Source organism: Anabrus simplex, chromosome 9 (assembly GCF_040414725.1).
Source record: "Anabrus simplex isolate iqAnaSimp1 chromosome 9, ASM4041472v1, whole genome shotgun sequence".
Classification (NCBI taxonomy): domain Eukaryota; kingdom Metazoa; phylum Arthropoda; class Insecta; order Orthoptera; family Tettigoniidae; genus Anabrus; species Anabrus simplex.
In genome coordinates, this window is record NC_090273.1 from 61,419,417 (window position 1) to 61,435,291 (window position 15,875).

The 15,875-nt window shown below is 43.4% G+C and overlaps 18 non-coding genes across 18 annotated transcripts; all 18 read right to left on the reverse strand.

The window, feature by feature from the left end:
- Positions 1-5,877: 5,877 nt before the first annotated feature.
- Positions 5,878-5,950, reverse strand: TRNAF-GAA (transfer RNA phenylalanine (anticodon GAA)). The gene has a single exon. It is a non-coding gene; the product is annotated as a tRNA-Phe (tRNA).
- A 1,705-nt stretch (positions 5,951-7,655) lies between these two features.
- Positions 7,656-7,728, reverse strand: TRNAF-GAA (transfer RNA phenylalanine (anticodon GAA)). Its single transcript has one exon. It is a non-coding gene; the product is annotated as a tRNA-Phe (tRNA).
- A 149-nt stretch (positions 7,729-7,877) lies between these two features.
- TRNAF-GAA (transfer RNA phenylalanine (anticodon GAA)) lies at positions 7,878-7,950 on the reverse strand. The gene has a single exon. It is a non-coding gene; the product is annotated as a tRNA-Phe (tRNA).
- Positions 7,951-8,114: 164 nt separating this feature from the next.
- Positions 8,115-8,187, reverse strand: TRNAF-GAA (transfer RNA phenylalanine (anticodon GAA)). Its single transcript has one exon. It is a non-coding gene; the product is annotated as a tRNA-Phe (tRNA).
- Positions 8,188-8,802: 615 nt separating this feature from the next.
- Positions 8,803-8,875, reverse strand: TRNAH-AUG (transfer RNA phenylalanine (anticodon GAA)). Its single transcript has one exon. It is a non-coding gene; the product is annotated as a tRNA-His (tRNA).
- A 623-nt stretch (positions 8,876-9,498) lies between these two features.
- TRNAF-GAA (transfer RNA phenylalanine (anticodon GAA)) lies at positions 9,499-9,571 on the reverse strand. Its single transcript has one exon. It is a non-coding gene; the product is annotated as a tRNA-Phe (tRNA).
- A 401-nt stretch (positions 9,572-9,972) lies between these two features.
- TRNAF-GAA (transfer RNA phenylalanine (anticodon GAA)) lies at positions 9,973-10,045 on the reverse strand. Its single transcript has one exon. It is a non-coding gene; the product is annotated as a tRNA-Phe (tRNA).
- Positions 10,046-10,193: 148 nt separating this feature from the next.
- Positions 10,194-10,266, reverse strand: TRNAY-AUA (transfer RNA tyrosine (anticodon AUA)). The gene has a single exon. It is a non-coding gene; the product is annotated as a tRNA-Tyr (tRNA).
- A 626-nt stretch (positions 10,267-10,892) lies between these two features.
- Positions 10,893-10,965, reverse strand: TRNAF-GAA (transfer RNA phenylalanine (anticodon GAA)). The gene has a single exon. It is a non-coding gene; the product is annotated as a tRNA-Phe (tRNA).
- Positions 10,966-11,765: 800 nt separating this feature from the next.
- On the reverse strand, positions 11,766-11,838 carry TRNAF-GAA (transfer RNA phenylalanine (anticodon GAA)). The gene has a single exon. It is a non-coding gene; the product is annotated as a tRNA-Phe (tRNA).
- A 490-nt stretch (positions 11,839-12,328) lies between these two features.
- On the reverse strand, positions 12,329-12,401 carry TRNAF-GAA (transfer RNA phenylalanine (anticodon GAA)). Its single transcript has one exon. It is a non-coding gene; the product is annotated as a tRNA-Phe (tRNA).
- Positions 12,402-12,802: 401 nt separating this feature from the next.
- On the reverse strand, positions 12,803-12,875 carry TRNAF-GAA (transfer RNA phenylalanine (anticodon GAA)). Its single transcript has one exon. It is a non-coding gene; the product is annotated as a tRNA-Phe (tRNA).
- A 401-nt stretch (positions 12,876-13,276) lies between these two features.
- Positions 13,277-13,348, reverse strand: TRNAF-GAA (transfer RNA phenylalanine (anticodon GAA)). The gene has a single exon. It is a non-coding gene; the product is annotated as a tRNA-Phe (tRNA).
- A 399-nt stretch (positions 13,349-13,747) lies between these two features.
- Positions 13,748-13,820, reverse strand: TRNAF-GAA (transfer RNA phenylalanine (anticodon GAA)). The gene has a single exon. It is a non-coding gene; the product is annotated as a tRNA-Phe (tRNA).
- Positions 13,821-14,194: 374 nt separating this feature from the next.
- On the reverse strand, positions 14,195-14,267 carry TRNAF-GAA (transfer RNA phenylalanine (anticodon GAA)). Its single transcript has one exon. It is a non-coding gene; the product is annotated as a tRNA-Phe (tRNA).
- Positions 14,268-14,668: 401 nt separating this feature from the next.
- Positions 14,669-14,741, reverse strand: TRNAF-GAA (transfer RNA phenylalanine (anticodon GAA)). Its single transcript has one exon. It is a non-coding gene; the product is annotated as a tRNA-Phe (tRNA).
- Positions 14,742-15,142: 401 nt separating this feature from the next.
- Positions 15,143-15,215, reverse strand: TRNAF-GAA (transfer RNA phenylalanine (anticodon GAA)). Its single transcript has one exon. It is a non-coding gene; the product is annotated as a tRNA-Phe (tRNA).
- A 374-nt stretch (positions 15,216-15,589) lies between these two features.
- TRNAF-GAA (transfer RNA phenylalanine (anticodon GAA)) lies at positions 15,590-15,662 on the reverse strand. Its single transcript has one exon. It is a non-coding gene; the product is annotated as a tRNA-Phe (tRNA).
- Between the last annotated feature and the right edge of the window lie 213 nt (positions 15,663-15,875).

Consider the following 15,875-nt stretch of genomic DNA (forward strand, 5'->3'; position numbering starts at 1 on the left):
TGGGTCAAGCCCCAACCCGTCCCTCTTCCCTTGATACGCCACCTTCTCCTCTCTCGCACTATTCCCGCCCACTACATCTCACCTTCTTGAACTTAAGACTTAAACATCAACAATTTTTTTTTCACTTACACACAAACAGACAGTTTCCATTCCAAGTCCATCAGTTCACTCAGTCTTCACAATCTACAACACCACACTTGCCTCAAACCGTTGGACTTAATTTTTATACTTCCAACATTTTCTCCTTAACTACAGTCCCCCTTAATCTATCTAAATTACTATTACACATTAAACTTAATACATAAACATCAAGAATCCCTCAATTTTACACCCTTCATCAAGGCATCTACACCATTTAATTTTTTTTACCTACTTTCATAATTTACATACTGCCCACATTTTCTCCTTAACTACATTCCCACTTAATCTATCTCAATATCTATCACATATACCTTCTTTATACTTCTTCCTCACAAACAATCCCTTTTTTTTTCCACTCCTCATTTACACACCAACAGACAGTACTCCATTCCAAGTCCATTAGTTCACTCAGTCAACTCGCTTTTTTTTTTTTTTTTACTAAGCTTTACACTACCCTCAAACCTACTCAACCTCCCCTTTTCTCAACGCTTACCTAATTTTCTCAGGCTTTCCCTTTGCCCCAGGCGGATCACCTTTCCACAGGGCAAGGTGCTCTCCCCCTTTCCCCTAACACTAAAGCCCCCTCTTCTGATATCATGATTATCATGATACCCTTCCCGCATTTGCTCAGGGCGGATATCCATTCCCCTGAGCAGAATGCCTTCCCTCTTTCTCCCTCAGCACAAACCACATTATCTGCACAACCCCTGTTACTCCCTCAATTTCTTTATAAATATAGCTCTGGCCACATTTAAGAATTTCGTTATATTCGTTCCTTTCTCCCACTCTCTACATAACCAAGATGTTATCTTATAGCTTTCCCCTACCATATGCAGCTCCTTCTTACTTAGTAGTTTGATCTTTATCTCCGCCAAAGGTCGGCATTGATTAAAAATATGCAGGTCCTCCCACTTCTCTCCACATAACACACATCTATCCCTATTCTCACTACCTACCCATCCCCTATTCCTCGGAACACCCAATAACCACCAATACAAACCTCTCTTATCCCTTCTACCCTCAAACTCCGTTTTCGGGTTTATTACTTCCACCAATTTATTTAAAACTGATAAAGAGACTCTCTCTCTACATTCCCCTATTAAGCTCTGTCTTTCCATATCTAGTAGTCTTCCCTTTATCCTTTCCCATACCCATTTATTCCTACCATCCCCCCAGACCTCTCCATATAACCCCAATCCAATCTTTTGTAACCATTTTTTGCACTTATTCACCCAGTAACCTTCATTCGTCATATCTTTCTGAAAATTAAACGTTTCTTGTACTAACGCCCCACCCTTCCCTTCCTCCAATCTAATCCAGTACTTGAACACCCTCTTAGCTATTTCAACCTCTATCGATTCTTTACAGACTAATCTGGCCCCGGCATTGGCTGTACAATTCGGTAGGTCCATCATGATCTTGCTAAATTTCGCCACCACCTGGTTTAGTTCACTCCTATCTTCCTCCATTCCCCATACTTCAACCCCAAATAGCATTTTGCCCATTACCAGTGATTTAAACACCGTTTTCTGAATTTTGTATTTAACGTCTGGAAATTTCTTTTCTAATGCCCCTACTACCGCAAGCGCTCCTCTTCCTTTAAGTTTTGCCTTCTTACACTGATTTTTCCAAGAAGCATTCTTACTAATTATTACACCTAGGTACTCAATTTTTCCCCCTGGTTTAATTTCTTCCTGCTCCAGCCTCCAGACTTCCTTATTCTTTCTCCCACCCCTTTTCCTACACACCAATATCTGAGTCTTTCTTACATTTACTCTGAGAGACCATTTCCTAGTATATTCAACTACCTTGTCCAACCCTTTCTGCAAACCATTTGCCGTCAAAGCCAAAATCAATAGGTCATCCGCGAATAGCAACCCCGGAACCTCCATTTTCCCTACCCAAGGGCAATGCCATGCGTCTCCACCATGACCCTCTAAAATATTATTTATAAATAATATAAATAATATCGGGGATAGCTTACATCCCTGTCTCACCCCGCTTTTCGATTCAAAACACTTACTCAACCTTCCATCCTGCAATTTAATCATCACAAACACTTCCTCATAAATAGTTTCAATTGCCACCCTCATTTTTTTCGACATTCCAACCTCCCCTAATCTCAAAAATAGCGCCTCCCTACTGACCGTATCAAAGGCTTTTTCTAAGTCAATCGCTGCTATAAATAATTTACGCCCTGCTATCCTCACATACTTTGTAATCAAAGTGTCCAGAATCCAAACATTATCAACTGTATTACATCCTTTCCTAAATCCATTTTGGAACTCAGATATCCTACCGTACTGTTCCGCCCAATTTGTTATCCTATTCGCCAAAACCCCTGTGTACACCTTTGACAGCGAGTCTAGGAGTGTAATTCCTCTATAGTTGTTTGGATCACTACTAGCTCCTTTATTTTTATAAATAGGGCATAATACCCCCATCCTCCATTCTCTAGGAAATTTCCCCGTTTCCAGCAACCTATTAAAGAATTTCACTATCCCTCTCAACATCGGTTCATTTGCCCCTACCTCTTTCCATACACTATTGGAAATACCATTCACACCTCCTGCAGCCTTGGGTCTAGCATTTTTTAATACTGTAATTACCTCCTGCCTTGTTATCTCCCCATCCAATATTGTAATGCCTACTTCCAGTTCCCTTCCAATTTGTGACTTGTCTATTTCTCTACCCAATTTCCTCTCCCCTTCTAAAAGCCTTTTAAAATGCCTAACCCACTCGTTTTCTCCTATTTTATCTCCCTTCCCCTCCGGTTTCGTTCTTCTGATCTTGTTTATTGACTCCCAAATCCTCTCAAATTTCTTCTCTCTGCAATATATATTTATTTTTTCAGCTTCCGCCTCCTTCCATTCTCTCTTCTTCTCATTCAATACCTCTTTATATTCCCTTCTCAATTTACAATATTCCTTCCTTTTTTCTTGCGTGAAGATGGTTTTCCGTGGTTTCCCATTTTCACACCAGGCAAATGCCGGGGCTGTACCTTAATTAAGGCCACGGCCGCTTCCTTCCACTTCCTAGGCCTTTCCCATCCCATCGTCGCCATAAGACATATCTGTGTCGGTGCGACGTAAAACAAATAGCAAAAAAAAAAAAAAAATTTTCTTGCGTACCCTCCTTCCTAAACTCCGCTAGGGCTCTCATTACAACCTCACGTTTTCTCCTACAGTCTTCATCAAACCATCCATTCATTTTATTCTTTTTTCACTCTACCCTTCTCCTCACTTTCTTCCCCACCCTCCATACAGGGAGTTCAATTAATTTTAACACGTTATCCATATCATTCCCTTCTACCGCCCTTTCAATTCCTACCCTTAATATATCTCCCTCCTCTTTCAAATGCCGTCTTAATTTCTCTTTGGTATTATCATCCCATACATACTTCCATCCTCCATTCCTATACCTCTCCTTACTTTCCTCCATCTTTCCCTTCTCATCAGCAACCAAAGTTCTCAATTTTATTTTGATAGGCATATGTTCTGTCAACCCATATTCTAACACCTCAAAAATGATTCTCCTTAACGCTATCTCTGAGCTTATTCCTATGTCCACCACACTCCCTCCATTTGTTGTAATATACGTCAAATCACCCACACTATCCCCCTTCATCCACCCATTTAAAATAAATAAATGTTCTAGAGCACATAACTCTAATAACCTTTCTCCATAACTATTTACAACATTATCCTTGCTCTTCCTTTGCAGTATCCCGTCTACTTTTACTTCTTTCCCATATACCGGTACTCTATTGCTCACTCTCGCATTCCAATCCCCCAATAAAATCATCCCATCTTCTACATACATTCCTTTAATTGTGTTTATTTCTTCAATCAGTTCGTCAAAAAAATGTTTATTTGCATACACTGAATCGCTCGGATGGTTATAAAGCAGTGCCAGACAAATTGCTTCCGCTGCCCCCTTCCCCATTTTTACTCTCAACCACACTACCCCTTCTACCCTAGTCTGTAACGTCTCCACCCATTCAGCTATCTCATTCCTTATTAAAACTACTATGCCCCCTGGGTTTCGGCCCCTCTTCCCTATTTTTTCCCTTAACACGTTAACTACTCTATAACCATCCCATGTAATTTCAACCCCCTTCCCTAACCACGTCTCTACTAGAGCAATAATCTCAAAATCTTTCACTAAATCCACAATTTCCTTATTCCCTAACTTCCCCATCAAGCCCTCAATATTCAGCATCCCTATCACCATATCTAGTTATTTATTTCCTCCCCCTCCCTCCCTATACTTCTGCATTTCACCACTTCCCCCCTTACTTCTCGTGATTCTTCCTTTTGGCTCCACCCCATCCCTCTCTTTCTTCTCACCCCCATCCTTCCCCTTTTCCGTGCCAGAGCCTTTTTTCCCACCCCATAGATCTTTTAAACTTAAGGATCTCGCCTTATTTAACGCCTGCTTTCTCTCCAGGTTTATTTCTGCATTATTCCTATTTGGGGAGGTTAAGTCACTAGCCTGACTCCTTTCCCTTCCCGTCACCTCTTCACTACCTGTATCCACTTCACTTCGGTCTAGTGTCCTACTTGTTGATTCACTCCTTCCTGGGCTGTTCTGACTCACCAAGGACTCTGCTGTCTTCGCTACCTGCCCGCTGACACCGCAGTCCCCTCTTCTCTCTTCCTTCTCCGTACTGATGTCGCCCTGCTCTCGATTTCTGCAACTCATTTCCTCCTCACATTTTTCCATCCTCAGCAGTTCCTCCTGTGTCCACGATCGCGACCAATTTCTGCCTGAAGTAACCAGACACCTCCCCACTATCTTGACTCGCAATCCCTCCACTCTAGCACGCCACATATGCCGCTTATAGACCTCCAACCTCATCCTATCTTCTTTCTCTATCTCAGCCTTCAAATAAATGTTCGATCCTTTCAAATTTCCAGCATTCCTCAGAAGTATATCAGCCATCAGGGTTGATATTAATCTTAACTTCACCGGTCTATGTCCCTTGTTCCTTCCCACTCTATATATATCATCTATATCAACTTCAGAAAAGTTTATCTTCATTTTGTTCGAAACTATGTCCACCACTTTCAATACTAATTCCACTTTTGATTCTATTCCTTCCTCAGGTACACCATACACAAACACATTTTTTCTTGCCGATTCGTTCCTCGCTAACCTCACTTCTCTCTTCATTGCTGTTAATTCCTCTTCCAGTACCACCACCTTCTTTTTCAAGCTCTCTACCTCATCTTCTATCTCCGCTAACTTGTCATTTACACCTCCAATTTCTTCTTTTATAAAACTTTTTAAGTCCTTCATCTCCTTCATTTGGGTTGCCTGGTGTTCCTGCATCATTTCCTTAATTTCTTCTCCTTTGCTTGCTTCCTTCACCACTCTCTTGATCTCTTCAAGCTCCTCCCAGCCGAACGGTCCCTGGTTTGGACCCGGACTCTTTTCTATACCTCCTACCACCAGCAGCGTCGCAATAACCGTCGCACACAACATAATCTCCAACAGTACTTTATAACCACTAATTTCTCTTCCTCTCTCAACTCCACCTTCCTTCCAACCCTGCCTTGCACCATGCCATCTTCCAATTCTTAGCCTGTATTGCTGTATCGTTATTCCCATATTGCGCACCTCAGCTCATTCACACGTCTGCACTTCCCGATGTCTCGCTCGTAACTGTGAGAAGAATATTACCACCTACTGCTGCTACCTGCAGAATTACGTTGTAATTTGACTAAAGCTTCCTGCCGAACCCCGGGATCGAACCAGGAAATTTTAGATCTTCAGTCTAACGCTCTCCCAGCTGAGCCATTTCGGCTACGAAACAAGCTGTTGTACCACTCACCCAATGTTGCATATAAAATCGTAGAATTCCGATTTAATTTGACCAAATTTACGCCAAGCTTCGAGCATTCAAAGAAAGAATATTACCACGTACGGCTGCTACCTACAGAATTACGTTGAAATTTGACCAAAACTTCCTGCCGAAACCCGGGACCGAACCAGGGAAATTTATACCTTTTTTCTTGCTAGTTGCTTTACGTCGCACCGACATAGATACGTCTTATGGCGACGATGGGAGAGGAAATGGCTAGGAGTGGGAAGGAAGCGGCCGTGGCCTTAATTAAGATACAGCCCCAGCATTTGCCTGGTGTGAAAATGGGAAACCACGGAAAACCATTTTCAGGGCTGCCGACGGTGGGATTCGAACCTACTATCTCCCGAATACTGGATACTGGCCGCACTTAAGCGACTGCAGCTATCGAGCTCGGTCTTTAGACCTTTAGTCTATCGCTCTCCCAGTTGAGCTTTTTCGGCTACGAAAGAAGCTGTTGCACCACTCATCTAATGTTGCATATAAAAGCGTAGAATTCTGTTGTAAATTTGCCAAATTTACTCTAAGCTTCGAAAATTCAAGGATAGAATATTACTACCTACTGTTACTACGTACTGAATTCCATTGCAAATTCAGGAAAATCATTTGTCGAACCCCCGGGTCGGACCAGGGACCATTGGATCTTCGGCCTAACACTCTCCCAGCTGAGCTATTTCGGTTGCGAAGGGAGGCATAGTACCAGTCACACAGCGTAGCGCGTAAAAGCGTAGAATTCCGATTTAATTTGATCCAATTTACGCCAAGCATCGAGCATTCAAAGAAAAATATGACCACCTACTGCTCCTACCTGCAGAATTCCGTTGTAATTTGACCAAAACTTCCTGCTTAAACCCGGGATCGAACCAGGGACCTTTAGATCTTCAGTCTAAACCTCTCCAACCTGAGCTATTTCGGCTACTAATAAAGCCGTTGTACCACTCATACAATGTTGCATACAAAAGCCTAGAATTCCCTTGTAATTTGAAAAAATCGGGCTAACCTTTTAAATTTGAAAGACCGAATATTACTACCTACTGACTACTACCTGTCCGCCTCTGTGGTGTAGTGGTTAGCGTGATTAGCTGCCACTCCCGGAGGCCCGGGTTCGATTCCCGGCTCTGCCACGAAATTTGAAAAGTGGTACGAGGGCTGGAACGGGGTTCACTCAGCCTCGTGAGGTCAACTGAGTAGAGGTGGGTTCGATTCCCACCTCAGCCATCCTGGAAGTGGTTTTCCGTGGTTTCCCACTTCTCCTCCAGGCGAATGCCGGGATGGTACCTAACTTAAGGCCACGGCCGCCTCCTTCTCTCTTTTTTGCCTATCCCTTCCAATCTTCCCATTCCTCCACAAGGCCCTTGTTCAGCATAGCAGGTGAGGCCACCTGGGCGAGGTACTGGTCATACTCCCCAGTTGTATCCCCCGACCAAGAGTCTGAAGCTCCAGGACACTGCCCTTGAGGCGGTAGAGGTGGGATCCCTCGCGAAGTCGGAGGGAAAAACCGAACCTGTAAACCGATGATGATGACGATGATGATGATGATAAAAGGGTAGAATTCCGATTTACGACAAGCTTCGAGCATTCAAAGAAAGAATATCAGCACCTACTGCTGCTACCTACTGAATTACGTTGTAATTTGACGAAAACTTCCTGCCGAAACCCGGGATCGAACCAGGGACCTTTAGATCTTCAGTCTAACGCTCTCACAGCTGAGCTATTTCGGCTACTAACGAAGCCATTGTACCACTCATCAAACGTGGAATTCCCTTGTAATTTGACCAAATTTACGCTAAATAATTAACAATCAAAGAACGAATTATACTTCCCACTGGATGCTACCTACTGAACTACGTTGCAAGTTGGCACGAATTCCTGCCGAAACCCGGGATCGAACCAGGGACCATTAGTTCTTCAGATTAACGCTCTCCCAGCTAAGCTATTTCGGGTACTAACGAAGACCTTGTACCACACACCCAATGTTGCATATAAAATCGTAGAATTCCGATTTAATTTGACCAAATTTACGCCAAGCTTCGAGCATTCAAAGAAAGAATATTACCACGTGCAGCTGCTATCTACAGAATTGCGTTGAAATTTGACCAAAACTTTCTGCCGAAACCCGGAATCGAACCAGGGAACTTTAGATCTTCAGTCTAACGCTCTCCCAGCTGAGCTATTTCGGCTACGAAACAAGCTGTTGTACCACTCATCCAATGTTGCATATAAACGCCTAGAATTCCCTTGTAATTTGAAAAAATCGGGCTAACCTTTTAAATTTGAAAGACCGAATATTACTACCTACTGAATACTACCTACTGAATTCCGTTGCAAATTCAGGAAAATCACTTGTCGAACCCCGGACTCGGACCAGGGACCATTGGATCTTCAGCACAACACACTCCTAGCTGAGCTATTTCGGTTGCGAAGAAAGACATAGTACCAGTCATACAACGTAGCGTATATAAGCCTAGAATTCCGATTTAAATTGGCCAAATTTACGCCAAGCTTCGAGCATTCAAAGAAAGAATATTACCACGTACGGCTGCTAGCTACAGAATTGCGTTGAAATTTGACCAAAACTTCCTGCCGAAACCCGGGATCGAACCAGGGACCTTTAGTCTAACGCTCTCCCAGCTGAGCTATTTCGGCAACTAGCAAAGCCATTGTACCACTCATCAAACGTGGAATTCCCTTTTAATTTGACCAAATTTACGCTAAATAATTAACAATCAAAGCACGAATATTACTTCCCACTGGATGCTACCTACTGAACTACGTTGCAAATTGACACGAATTCCTGCCGAAACCCGGGATGGAACCAGGGACCTTCACATCCATAGTCTAACGCTCTCCCAGCTGAGCTATTTCGGCTACTGACGAAGCCATTGTACTACTCATCGTACGTGGAAATCATTGTAATTTGACCAAATTTTCGCTAAAATTTTAACAATCAAAGAACGAATATTACTTCCTACTGGCTACAACCTACTGAATTCCGTCGTAATTTGACCAAACCTTCCTGCCGAAACGCGGGATCGAACCAGGGACCTTTGGTTCTTCAGTGTAACGCTCTCCCAGCTGAGCTATTTCGGCTACGAAACAAGCAGTTGTACCACTCATCCAATGTTGCATATAAAAGTTTAGAATTCCGTTGTAATTTGAAAAAATCGGGCAAACCTTTTAAATTTGAAAGACCGAATACTACTACCTACTGACTACTACCTACTTAATTCCGTTGCAAATTCAGGAAAATCACTTGTCGAACCCCGGGCTGGGACCAGGGACCATTGGATCTTCAGCACAACACGCTCCTAGCTGAGCTATTTCGGCTGCGGGGGAAGGCACAGTACCAGTCATACAACGTAGCGTATATAAGCCTAGAATTCCGATTTAATTTGACCAAATATACGACAAGCTTCGAGCATTCAAAGAAAGAATATTACCACGTACGGCTGCTACCTACAGAATTGCGTTGAAATTTGACCAAAACTTCCTGCCGAAACCCGGGATCGAACCAGGGACCTTCAGATCTTCAGTCTAACGCTCTCCCAGCTGAGCTATTTCGGCTACGAAACAAGCTGCTGTACCACTCATCCAATGTTGCACATAAAAGCCTAGAATTCCGTTGTAATTTGAAAAAATCGGGCTAACCTTTTAAATTTGAAAGACCGAATATTACTACATACTGACTACTACCTACTGAATTCCGTTGCAAATTCAGGAAAATCACTTGTCGAACCCCGGGCTCGGACCAGTGACCATTGGATCTTCAGCACAACACGCTCCTAGCTCAGCTATTTCGGTTGCGAGGAAAGACATAGTACAATTCATACAACGTAGCGTATATAAGCCTAGAATTCCGATTTAATTTGACCAAATTTACGCCAAGCTTCGAGTATTCAAAGAAAGAATATCACCACCTACTGCTGCTACATACAGAATTACATTGTAATTTGACCAAAATTTCCTGCCGAAACCCGGAATCGAACCAGAGACCTTTAGATCTTCAGTCTAACGCTCTCCCAGCTGGGCTATTTCGGCTACTAGCAAAGCCATTGTACCACTCATCAAACGTGGAATTCCCTTGTAATTTGACCAAATTTACGCTAAATTATTAACAATCAAAGAACGAATATTACTTCCCACTGGATGCTACCTACTGAACACGTAGCAAATTGACACGAATTCCTGCCGAAACCCGGGATCGAACCAGGGACCTTCACATCTATAGCCTAACGCTCTCCCAGCTGAGCTATTTCGGCTACGGACGAAGCCATTGTACTACTCATCGTACGTGGAAATCATTGTAATTTGACCAAATTTTCGCTAAAATTTTAACAATCAAAGAACGAATATTACTTCCTACAGGCTACAACCTACCGAATTCCGTCGTAATTTGACCAAACCTTCCTGCCGAAACGCGGGATCGAACCAGGGACCTTTGGTTCTTCAGTGTAATGCTCTCCCAGCTGAGCTATTTCGGCTACGAAACAAGCAGTTGTACCACTCATCCAATGTTGCATATAAAAGCTTAGATTTCCGTTGTAATTTGAAAAAATCGGGCAAACCTTTTAAATTTGAAAGACCGAATATTACTACTACCTACTGACTACTACCTACTGAATTCCGTTGCAAATTCAGGAAAATCACTTTTCGAACCCCGGGCTAGGACCAGGGAACATTGGATCTTCAGCACAACACGCTCCTAGCTGAGCTATTTCGGTTGCGAGGAAAGACATAGTACCAGTCATACAACGTAGCGTATATAAGCCTAGAATTCCGACTTAATTTGACAAAATTCACGCCAAGCTTCGAGCATTCAAAGAAGGAATATCACCACCTACTGCTGCTACATACAGAATCACGTTGTAATTTGAGCAAAACTCCCTGCCGAAACCCGGGATCGAACCAGGGACCTTTAGATCTTCAGTCTAACGCTCTCCCAGCTGAGCTATTTCGGCTACTAACAAAGCCATTGTACCACTCATCAAACGTGGAATTCCCTTGTAATTTGACCACATTTACGCTAAATAATTAACAATCAAAGAACGAATATTACTTCCCACTGGATGCTACCTACTGAACTACGTTGCAAATTGACACGAATTCCTGCCGAAACCCGGGATCGAACCAGGGACAATTAGTTCTTCTGATTAACGCTCTCCCAGCTAAGCTATTTCGGGTACAAACGAAGACCTTGGTCCGCCTCTGTGGTGTAGTGGTTAGCGTGATTAGCTGCCACCCCCGGAGGCCCGGGTTCGATTCCCGGCTCTGCCACGAAATTCGAAATGCGGTACGAGGGCTGGAACTGGGTCCACTCAGCCTCGGGAGGTCAACTGAGTAGAGGTGGGTTCGTTTCCCACCTCAGCCATCCTGGAAGTGGTTTTCCGTGGTTTCCCACTTCTTCTCCAGGCGAATGCCGGGATGGTACCTAACTTAAGGCCACGGCCGCTTCCTTCCCTCTTCCTTGCCTATCCATTCCAATCTTCCCATCCCCCTACAAGGTCCCTGCTCACCATAGCAGGTGAGGCCGCCTGGGCGAGGTACTGGTCATACTCCCCAGTTGTATCCCCCGACCAAGAGTCTGAAGCTCCAGGACACTGCCCTTGAGGCGGTAGAGGTGGGGTCCCTCGCTAAGTCCGAGGGAAAAACCGAACCTGGAGGGTAAACAGATGATGATGATGATGATGATCAAAGAACGAATATTACTTCCTACTGGCTACAACCTAAAGAATTCCGTCGTAATTTGAACAAAAATTCCTGCCGAAACCCGGGATCGAACCAGGGACCTTTAGATCTTCAGTCTAACGCTCTCCCAGCTGAGCTATTTCGGCTACTGACGAAGCTTGGCGTAAATTTGCTCAAATTAAATCGGAATTCTACGATTTTATATGCAACATTGGGTTAGTGGTACAAGGTCTTCGTCATCATCATCATCATCTGTTTCGGCTACTAGCAAACCCATTGTACCACTCATCAAACGTGGAATTCCTTTGTAATTTGACCAAATTTACGCTAAATAATTAACAATAAAAGAACGAATATTGCTTTCGACTGGATGCTACCTAATGAACTACGTAGCAAATTGACACGATTTCCTGCCGAAACCTGGGACCATTAGTTCTTCAGATTAACGCTCTCCCAGCTAAGCTATTTCGGGTACAAACGAAGACCTTGTACCACTCACCCCGTGTTGCATATAAAATCGTAGAATTCCGATTTAATTTGACCAAATTTACGCCAAGCTTCGGGCATTGAGAGAAAGAATATTACCACGTACGGCTGCTACGTACAGAATTGCGTTGAAATTTGACCAAAACTTCCTGCCGAAACCCGGGATCGAACCAGGGACCCTTAGATCTTCAGTCTAACGCTCTCCCAGCTGCGCTATTTCGGCTACGAAACAAGCTGTTGTACCACTCATCCAATGTTGCATATAAAAGCCCAGAATTCCGTTGTAATTTGAAAAAATCGGGCTAACCTTTTAAATTTGAAAGACCGAATATTACTACCTACTGACTACTACCTACTGAATTCCGTTGCAAATTCAGGAAAATCACTTGTCGAACCCCGGGCTCGGACCAGGGACCATTGGATCTTCAGCACAACACGCTCCTAGCTGAGCTATTTCGGCTGCGGGGGAAGGCACAGTACCATTCATACAACGTAGCGTATATAAGCCTAGAATTACGATTTAATCTGACCAAATTTACGACAAGCTTCGAGCATTCAGAGAAAGAATATTGCCACGTACGGCTGCTACCTACAGAATTGCGTTGACATTTGACCAAAACTTCCTGCCGAAACCCGGGATCGAAAGAGGGACCATTAGATCTTCAGTCTAACGCTTTCCCAGCTGAGCTATTTCGGCTACGAAACAAGCTGTTGTACCACTCATCCAATGTTGCATATAAAAGCCTAGAATACCGTTGTAATTTGAAAAAATCGGGCTAATCTTTTAAATTTGAAAGACCGAGTATTACTACCTGCTGACTACTACCTACTGATTTCCGTTGCAAATTCAGGAAAATCACTTGTCGAACCCCGGGCTCGGACCAGGGACCATTGGATCTTCAGCACAACACGCTCCTAACTGAGCTATTTCGGTTGCGAGGGAAGACATAGTACCAGTCATACAACGTAGCGTATATAAGCCTAGAATTCCGATTTAATTTGACCAAATTTACGCCAAGCTTCGGGCATTCAAAGAAAGAATATTACCTCGTACGGCTGCTACCTACAGAATTGCGTTGAAATTTGACCAAAATTTCTTGCCGAAACCCGGGATCGAACCAGGGACCCTTAGATCTTCAGTCAACGCTCTCCCAGCTGAGCTATTTCGGCTACGAAACAAGCTGTTGTACCACTCATCCAATGTTGCATATAAAAGCCTAGAATTCCGTTGTAATTTGAAAAAATCGGGCTAACCTTTAAAATTTGAAAGACCGAGTATTACTACCTACTGTTACTACCTACTGAATTCCGTTGCAAATTCAGGAAAATCACTTGTCGAACCCCGGGCTCACCCAGGGACCATTGGATCTTCAGTACAACACGCTCCTAACTGAGCTATTTCGCTTGCGAGGGAAGACATAGTACCAGTCATACAACGTAGCGTATATAAGCCTAGAATTCCGATTTAATTTGACCAAATTTACGCCAAGCTTCGAGTATTCAAAGAAAGAATATCACCACCTACTGCTGCTACATACAGAATTACGTTGTAATTTGACCAAAACTTCCTGCCGAAACCCGGGATCGAACCAGGGACCTTTAGATCTTCAGTCTAACGCTCTCCCAGCTGAGCTATTTCGGCTACTAGCAAACCCATTGTACCACTCATCAAACGTGGAATTCCTTTGTAATTTGACCAAATTTACGCTAAATAATTAACAATAAAAGAACGAATATTGCTTTCGACTGGATGCTACCTAATGAACTACGTAGCAAATTGACACGATTTCCTGCCGAAACCTGGGACCATTAGTTCTTCAGATTAACGCTCTCCCAGCTAAGCTATTTCGGGTACAAACGAAGACCTTGTACCACTCACCCCGTGTTGCATATAAAATCGTAGAATTCCGATTTAATTTGACCAAATTTACGCCAAGCTTCGGGCATTGAGAGAAAGAATATTACCACGTACGGCTGCTACGTACAGAATTGCGTTGAAATTTGACCAAAACTTCCTGCCGAAACCCGGGATCGAACCAGGGACCCTTAGATCTTCAGTCTAACGCTCTCCCAGCTGCGCTATTTCGGCTACGAAACAAGCTGTTGTACCACTCATCCAATGTTGCATATAAAAGCCCAGAATTCCGTTGTAATTTGAAAAAATCGGGCTAACCTTTTAAATTTGAAAGACCGAATATTACTACCTACTGACTACTACCTACTGAATTCCGTTGCAAATTCAGGAAAATCACTTGTCGAACCCCGGGCTCGGACCAGGGACCATTGGATCTTCAGCACAACACGCTCCTAGCTGAGCTATTTCGGCTGCGGGGGAAGGCACAGTACCATTCATACAACGTAGCGTATATAAGCCTAGAATTACGATTTAATCTAACCAAATTTACGACAAGCTTCGAGCATTCAGAGAAAGAATATTGCCACGTACGGCTGCTACCTACAGAATTGCGTTGACATTTGACCAAAACTTCCTGCCGAAACCCGGGATCGAAAGAGGGACCTTTAGATCTTCAGTCTAACGCTTTCCCAGCTGAGCTATTTCGGCTACGAAACAAGCTGTTGTACCACTCATCCAATGTTGCATATAAAAGCCTAGAATACCGTTGTAATTTGAAAAAATCGGGCTAATCTTTTAAATTTGAAAGACCGAGTATTACTACCTGCTGACTACTACCTACTGATTTCCGTTGCAAATTCAGGAAAATCACTTGTCGAACCCCGGGCTCGGACCAGGGACCATTGGATCTTCAGCACAACACGCTCCTAACTGAGCTATTTCGGTTGCGAGGGAAGACATAGTACCAGTCATACAACGTAGCGTATATAAGCCTAGAATTTCGATTTAATTTGACCAAATTTACGCCAAGCTTCGAGTATTCAAAGAAAGAATATCACCACCTACTGCTGCTACATACAGAATTACGTTGTAATTTGACCAAAACTTCCTGCCGAAACCCGGGATCGAACCAGGGACCTTTACATCTTCAGTCTAACGCTCTCCCAGCTGAGCTATTTCGGCTACTAGCAAACCCATTGTACCACTCATCAAACGTGGAATTCCTTTGTAATTTGACCAAATTTACGCTAAATAATTAACAATAAAAGAACGAATATTGCTTTCGACTGGATGCTACCTAATGAACTACGTAGCAAATTGACACGATTTCCTGCCGAAACCTGGGACCATTAGTTCTTCAGATTAACGCTCTCCCAGCTAAGCTATTTCGGGTACAAACGAAGACCTTGTACCACTCACCCCATGTTGCATATAAAATCGTAGAATTCCGATTTAATTTGACAAAATTTACGCCAAGCTTCGGGCATTGAAAGAAAGAATATTACATCGTACGGCTGCTACCTACAGAATTGCGTTGAAATTTTACCAAAATTTCCTGCCGAAACCCGGGATCGAACCAGGGACCTTTAGATCTTCAGTCTAACGCTCTCCCAGCTGAGCTATTTCGGCTACGAAACAAGCTGTTGTACCACTCATCCAATGTTGCATATAAAAGCCTAGAATTCCGTTGTAATTTGAAAAAATCGGGCTAACCTTTTAAATTTGAAAGACCGAGTATTACTACCTACTGACTACTACCTACTGAATTCCGTTGCAAATTCAGGAAAATCACTTGCCGAACCCCGGGCTCGGACCAGGGACCATTGGATCTTCAGTACAACA